The sequence below is a fragment of the Oncorhynchus nerka genome, unplaced genomic scaffold (genome assembly GCF_034236695.1).
Source record: "Oncorhynchus nerka isolate Pitt River unplaced genomic scaffold, Oner_Uvic_2.0 unplaced_scaffold_3016, whole genome shotgun sequence".
Lineage (NCBI taxonomy): Eukaryota > Metazoa > Chordata > Actinopteri > Salmoniformes > Salmonidae > Oncorhynchus > Oncorhynchus nerka.
The window spans coordinates 1-7,145 of record NW_027038283.1 but is presented as its reverse complement, the minus strand read 5'-3'; the positions used below and the strand labels follow the sequence as shown (position 1 = coordinate 7,145).

At 41.6% G+C, this 7,145-nt stretch overlaps 1 long non-coding RNA gene across 1 annotated transcript; it reads right to left on the bottom strand.

Annotated features, from left to right (window-relative positions):
• Positions 1-5,135: 5,135 nt before the first annotated feature.
• LOC135566901 (uncharacterized) lies at positions 5,136-7,126 on the bottom strand. Its single transcript, XR_010462207.1, has 2 exons — positions 5,730-7,126; positions 5,136-5,584 (listed from the first exon to the last, which is right to left on the bottom strand). It is a non-coding gene; the product is annotated as an uncharacterized LOC135566901 (long non-coding RNA).
• Between the last annotated feature and the right edge of the window lie 19 nt (positions 7,127-7,145).

Below are 7,145 nucleotides of genomic sequence, written 5' to 3'. Positions count from 1 at the left end.
GCTAGTTGGCTAGATGGGTCAGGTATCACGGGGTGGCATTTAGTTTTAGTCCCCCTGTTTGACTCAGCTTTACAAAAGCGCTCCAATGAAAAAACGCTAGTAAGCTGAAAATGTGGTCTTTTGAGTGCATGTATGGGAAACAAAACAATGCAAGTTTGCGCTATGGGAGGCATTTTGGCAATTTGGACAAGAGCTTGTCCAAATTGTGTAGTGGTAGTCTGTAAATACAATTTAAGGACAGCAGTCAAGTTAAGCCGCTCACATTTGTCAGAGGTAAAGAACTAGCTAGCAAGCAATCTAATGTTGGAGTACAAAAAACTATTTATACTGTGTTATGTGGATCTATACGCGGCATTAAATAAAAAACAATTCCGTTAATAGCTAACGTTACATTATGCTAGTAAGTGCCACTTAATACAAATCAGCTAGCAGAAGCTTGCCTGGTGGTATCGCGCTGACGTTTGCCAAGGCCTATTCCAGCCTCGAGCTAGAGTACAGAGTAGCCCCAAGCTGGACACCCGGTGGCGTTGGACTTGGAAAAAAACGGACGAAACAGACTCCGCCAGAACAAAGTCACGCAACGACACAAACGTGTTACCCTAGCTAGCTAAATTGTTAAAATAGTATGGACACTAACTAGCTGTAAGATAGCCCTTTCGTGCGAGCGACTGACGTCGTTAACTGCCGCTCAAAAGGTAAAGCCTAGTAGGGAACACGACGTACAGCTGCCGGCTTGCTAACCAGCTCCCAAAGCTAAGCTCCATACATAGTTTAAAAATAAATAAATACAAAATGTAAAAAACATCCATACATATCGGCTACACAGATATACTGTTGATTAGCTGAGTATTCCGTGCCTATCAAAATAGTTAATAGCAATGTTAATTGAATTGTGTGTTTCTCAATTATTCACACACACACACACACACACACACACACACACACACACACACACACACAGCATGACTTGTCTGTACAATCAACTGTCGTTTTTGGACTGAAGTGACTGACAAGGCCAAAGAAGCTACGATAAAACTTCAGTGACGTTCTCTGTAGCTAACTTAGCTGACTGACGTTAACTAGCTATCGCTTATAACTTAACATGGATAGAAAAAAATAGCACACACATTTTACAACATTGTAATGAACAACCTAACGTTACATCGTGTGAAATAATGTTTGTTACTCACCTCAGGAATCAAACATAAAGTACTTTGTGAAATTCTTGCAGACCTATTTAGCTAAAGCTAGTTTAGCAATCTAACGGTAGTTCAAGGCTAAACCAAATAAGAAATAACATCACCAAAAGGCGAAATGTTAACAATCGAGAATTCAGTTAACGTATATCCTTTCGTACGAATGTAGTTTTCATGTAAACTACACATGTATAACCTCTTGGTGGTTGCAAAGCGCTGTGAGGTCGGTTAGTTTACTATCGGCCATTTTGCTTCTCTGTGCAGCTTGTGTTGTTGACCAGAGGGAGGGGGCTGGATGGATATCTGCACTCTGCAACAAGGGGGCGTATTCTCGCCTAAGCGTGACGTCATTTACATCCAATTAGCCAGAGTGTTATCAGAGATGACACTTCGAGTTTGGTGAAAAAGTTGTAAAGCCAAAGCAACAGTCCAGGACCATAACTAGACAGTGGAAACTGAACAACCTCTGACATAACTCCAGTCAACTTAGATATTGCAAAACAAAAACTCATCAATGATTTAGTCATTTCTCATCTTTGGTTTACAGTCAGCTCCCGAATGAGATAATAATAAGTATAATCAATGCATCCACTCTCTTCTCTTCATCATACCTTTTCCAGAACACAAAGTATTATCTGTATCATAAGACTGACCTCAAAATACCAGTCTCATTTGACTGCTTATTTATACCTCTGTTTATGTGACGTTTCCTCATGTTGTTGCTTTTTCTCTTTTGTTGCTAATGGCGTCCGCATGCTTCCAGACGGAACAGTTAGTGCATATATTATGATGACATTTTGTGACGTTTTGTTTGTTCTGGACCTCGGCATGTTTTTTCCGCAGTTCAGGCACACCCATTATTTTCTCTCGAGGCAAGCGGAAGTCGGTCGATGAAGTCTTACGCCCTCATCGGCGATTGGTCAACAGTAGGGATACTTCAATGATGTACCTAACGTCTCAAAGAGAAACAATTCGTCCTCATGCATATTTATTCCCTTTTAGTTTTTTTTTTATTTAACCTTTATTTAACTTGGAAAGTCACTTGAGAAATAATGCACCAAATATCCTAGTCAAATGCAAAATTGTCAACATGAATGCGGTGTTCAAAACTGGTAACTCGGAAATCTCCTACTTCCGACTTCAGTCCGTTGGAAACAACTGGGAACTCGAAAAAAACGAGCCAAACGGGAAAAATATATTTGAGCGGTCATCCAACTCGGAATTCCATCTCGTGAACGAGGGGGACTTTCTAGATCTCCGACTTTCCAACCTTAGGATCACTGACGTCATGATTTGACCTCGTATTTTTCCGAGTTCCCAGTTGTTTTGACCTCGGCATTATTAATTCAATTCAAGGGGCTTTATTGGCATGGAAAACACGTGTTAACATTGCCAAAGCAAGTGAGGTAGATAATATACAAAAATGAAATAAACAATAAATATTAACAGTAAACATTTCATTTCACATACAGAAGTTTCAAAACAATAAAGACATTACAAATGTCATATTATATATATATATATATATATATATATATATATATATATATATATATATATATATACAGTGTTTTAACAATGTACAAATGGTTAAAGGACAAAATGTAAAAATAAATAAGCATATATATGGGTTGTATTTACAATGGTGTTTGTTCTTCACTGGTTGCCCTTTTCTCGTGGCAACAGGTCACAAATCTTGCTGCTGTGATGGCACACTGTGGAATTTCACCCAGTAGATATGGGAGTTTATCAAAATTGGATTTGTTTTCGAATTATTTGTGGATCTGTGTAATCTGAGGGAAATATGTCTCTCTAATATGGTCATACATTGGGCAGGAGGTTAGGAAGTGCAGCTCAGTTTCCACCTCATTTTGTGGGCAGTGAGCACATAGCCTGTCTTCTCTTGAGAGCCATGTCTGCCTACGGCGGCCTTTCTCAATAGCAAGGCTATGCTCACTGAGTCTGTACATAGTCAAAGCTTCCTTAAGTTTGGGTCAATCACAGTGGTCAGGTATTCTGCCGCTGTGTGTACTCCCTCTGTTTAGGGCCAAATAGCATTCTAGTTTGCTCTAGTTTTTTTGTTTTTTTGTTAATTCTTTCCATTGTGTCAAGTAATTATCTTTTGTTTTCTCATGATTTGGTGGGTCTAATTGTGCTGCTGTCCTGGGGTTTGTGAACAGAGCCCCAGGACCAGTTTGCTTAGGGGACTCTTCTCCAGGTTCATCTCTCTGTAGGTGATGGCTTTGTTATGGAAGGTTTGGGAATCAGTCTTTTAGGTGGTGTAGAATTTAACGGCTCTTTCTGGATTTTGATCATTAGTGGGTATCGGCCTAATTCTGCTCTGCATGCATTATTTGGTGTTTTACGTTGTACACAGAGTGATATTTTTGCAGAATTCGACATGCAGAGTCTCAATTTGGTGTTTGTCCCATTTTGTGAAGTCTTGGTTGGTGAGCGGATCCCAGACCTCACAACCATAAAGGGCAATGGGCTCTATGACTGATTCAAGTATTTTTAGCCAGATCCTAATTGGTATGTTGAAATTTATGTTCCTTTAATGGCATAGAATGCCTTCCTTGCCGTGTCTCTCAGATCGTTCACAGCTTTGTGGAAGTTACCTGTGGAGCTGATGTTTAGGCCAAGGTATGTAGTTTTTGTGTGCTCTAGGGCAACAGTGTTTAGATGGAATTTGTATTTGTGGTCCTGGTGACTGGACCTTTTTGGAACACATTATTTGGTCTTACTGAGATTTACTGTCAGGCCCAGGTCTGACAGAATCTGTGCAGAATATCTGGTGCTGCTGTAGGCCTTCCTTGGTTGGTGACAGAAGCACCAGATCATCAGCAAACAGTAGACATTTGACTTCGTTCTAGTAGGGTGAGGCCGGGTGCTGCAGACTTTTCTAGTGCCCGCCAATTTGTTGATATAAATGTTGAAGAGGGGGGCTTAAGCTGCATCCCTGTCTCACCCACTACCCCGTGTGAAGAAATTGGTGTTTTTTGCCAATTTTAACCGCACACTTGTTTGTGTACATGGATTTTATAATGTCGTTTATTTTACCCCCAACACCACTTTCCTCCATCAATTTGTATAGCAGACCCTCATGCCAAATTGAGTCGAAGCTTTTTTGAAATCAACAAAGCATGAGAAGACTTTGCCTTGTTTTGGTTTGTTTGGTTGTCAATTAGGGTGTGCAGGGTGAATACATGGTCTGCTGTACGGTAATTTGGTAAAAAGCCAATTTGACATTTGCTCAGTACATTGTTTTCATTGAGGAAATGTACGAGTCTGCTGTTAATGATAATGCAGAGGATTTTCCCAAGGTTACTGTTGACGCATATTCCACGGTAGTTATTGGGTGATCAGTCCTGGTTCCAAATATTGGGGATTATTATATTATTATACCTCTGCGGTATCATCATGTGATCTAAATGTGGTCTAAGGTACCGTATGGATGGTGTGACGCAATTTCAGAGTCTCCAGAGGCATGCAGAGGTCAAAGTGAGTGGAGGGTTGATTAGTTGACAGTAGATGGGGGAGTTCCTAGATATACACAAACGCACTTTCTTGACAACTTCCTTCATAACAGCTCTGGGCTGCTCTGCAAATCGCCAAAAATTTGCGGATACCGCATTGCAGTAAATACTGTATGGTCAATGCAGACGACGTATTGACATGCAGCGCCTTTAAGCTCTCGTTTTTTCGGAGTTTCCAGTTGTATTGAAAGCAACATTCTAAAGGCCAAAGTTTTTCCTAACCATAAAGCAGTTTATGCACTTTAATTTTAGAAGAACTTTCAAAAGCTATTGTATTGTGACTAGCGACCAAAGGCAAATGTAGGCAAACCCTAACTACTAATATTACTGTCTTTGGGTGTTAGAAAAGCGCTATACAAATTCCATGTATTATTATAAATTATTCAAGAATTTAAAAAAGATGCTCTGTTAACTAATGAAGGTTGTTTAATGCTGATGTTTAGCATAGGTGGACAAGAAATACAACATTAAAACATAAAGACACGTTACTACTGAGCTTGTAAGGTTAAATTCATCATATGAACATTAAACTTCACATTTACAGTGGTAGAACTAGGTATCTATATGGGTGTGTGTGAAATGTATCTTTAATTGTATAAAATTTAGCTAAGTACAACAATAAAACTGGGCGATAACATTGGGATCTATTGGAGCCTTTCCAACTCAACCCACAGCAGTGCCTTCTGCTGGCTGTGGATGACATTGCGTATGGCGAGAAGCAGATCCTCGGTGCAGCTCCAGGTGCTGGATTCCAAAGTGTGGTAGAGCAGGGGCAGGGTCTCCAGCTGCTGCTCGTCCGCCTGACACACCTCCTGCATCACGCCATCCTCCCCTCGCCCGGTCAGCAACTTCCTGTCAATGGGGCAAAATAGATAGACTTTGTAACTACTGTTTATAAATTGGATTAGAGAACATACAGCTACAAAAATAGAATAACTTATGATCTAAAAGTGTCTTGTAAACACACACAAATACAGATAGTCAGTCAGGCACCTACTTTAGCTTCTTGTGTTTTTTGTTCTTGGGTCGGATATTAATGACGATAGGGTAGATCCCCTGCCTCAGAAGGCCCTCCACACTACTCAGGCCCAGCTCCAACAGACAGTGCTTGTCCTGAGAGACAAGACACAGAAACCGATATGGGGAGGTAACCCACTGGGCACAGACATCAGTTCAACATCTAGTTTTGATTTACATTAGGTGTAGTTGTCAACTAACATGAATTCAATGTGAAATCAACAAAAAATGTCACCATGTCATTGGATTTAGATAAAATCTTTTCCACGTCAATTAAACATCATTACATAACGCAAAAAAGAGACGCAAACTCGGTCTCAACCTTTAAGTCTTTACTGAAAACTCATCTCTTCAGTGGGTCATATGATTGAGTGTAGTCTGGCCCAGGAGTGTGAAGGTGAACGAAAAGGTTCTGGAGCAACGAACCGCCCTTGCTGTCTCTGCCTGGCCGGTTCCCCTCTTTCCACTGGGATTCTCTGCCTCTAACCCTATTACACGGGCTGAGTCACTGGCTTTTACTGGTGCTCTTTCATGCCGTCCCTAGGAGGGGTGCGTCACTTGAGTGGGTTAAGTCACTGATGTGATCTTCCTGTCTGGGTTGGCGCCCTCCCTTAGGTTGTGACGTGGCAGAGATCTTTGTGGACTAGACTCGGCCTTGTCTCAGGATGGTAAGTTGGTGGTTGAAGATATCCCTTTAGTGGTGTGGGGGCTGTACTTTGGCAAAGTGGGTGGGGTTATATCCTTCCTGTTTGGCCCTGTCCGGGGGTATCATCGGATGGGGCCACAGTGTCTCCTGACCCCTCCTGTCTCAGCCTCCAGTATTTATGCTGCAGTAGTTTGTGTCTAGGGTCAGTTTGTTATATCTGGAGTACTTCTCCTGTCTTATCCGGTGTCCTGTGTGAATTTAAGTATGCTCTCTAATTCTCTTTTTCTCTCTCTCGGAGGGCCTGAGCCCTAGGACCATGCCTCAGGACTACCTGGCATGATGACTCCTTGCTGTCCCCAGTCCACCTGGCCGTGCTGATGCTCCAGTTTCAACTGTTCTGCCTGTGATTATTATTATTTGACCATGCTGGTCATTTATGAACATTTGAACAACTTGGCCATGTTCTGTTATAATCTCCACCCGGCACAGCCAGAAGAGGACTGGCCACCCCTCATAGCCTGGTTCCTCTCTAGGTTTCTTCCTAGGGAGTTTTTCCTACCCACCTTGCTTCTACACCTGCAGTGCTTGCTGTTTGGGGTTTTAGGCTGGGTTTCTGTACAGCACTTTGAGATATCAGCTGATGTACGAAGGGCTATATAAATACATTTGATTTGATAACATTTTTTGATTGAAATATCGTGGAAGCAACATTGTGGGTCTCCCAAGTGCCACAGCGGACTAAGGCACTGC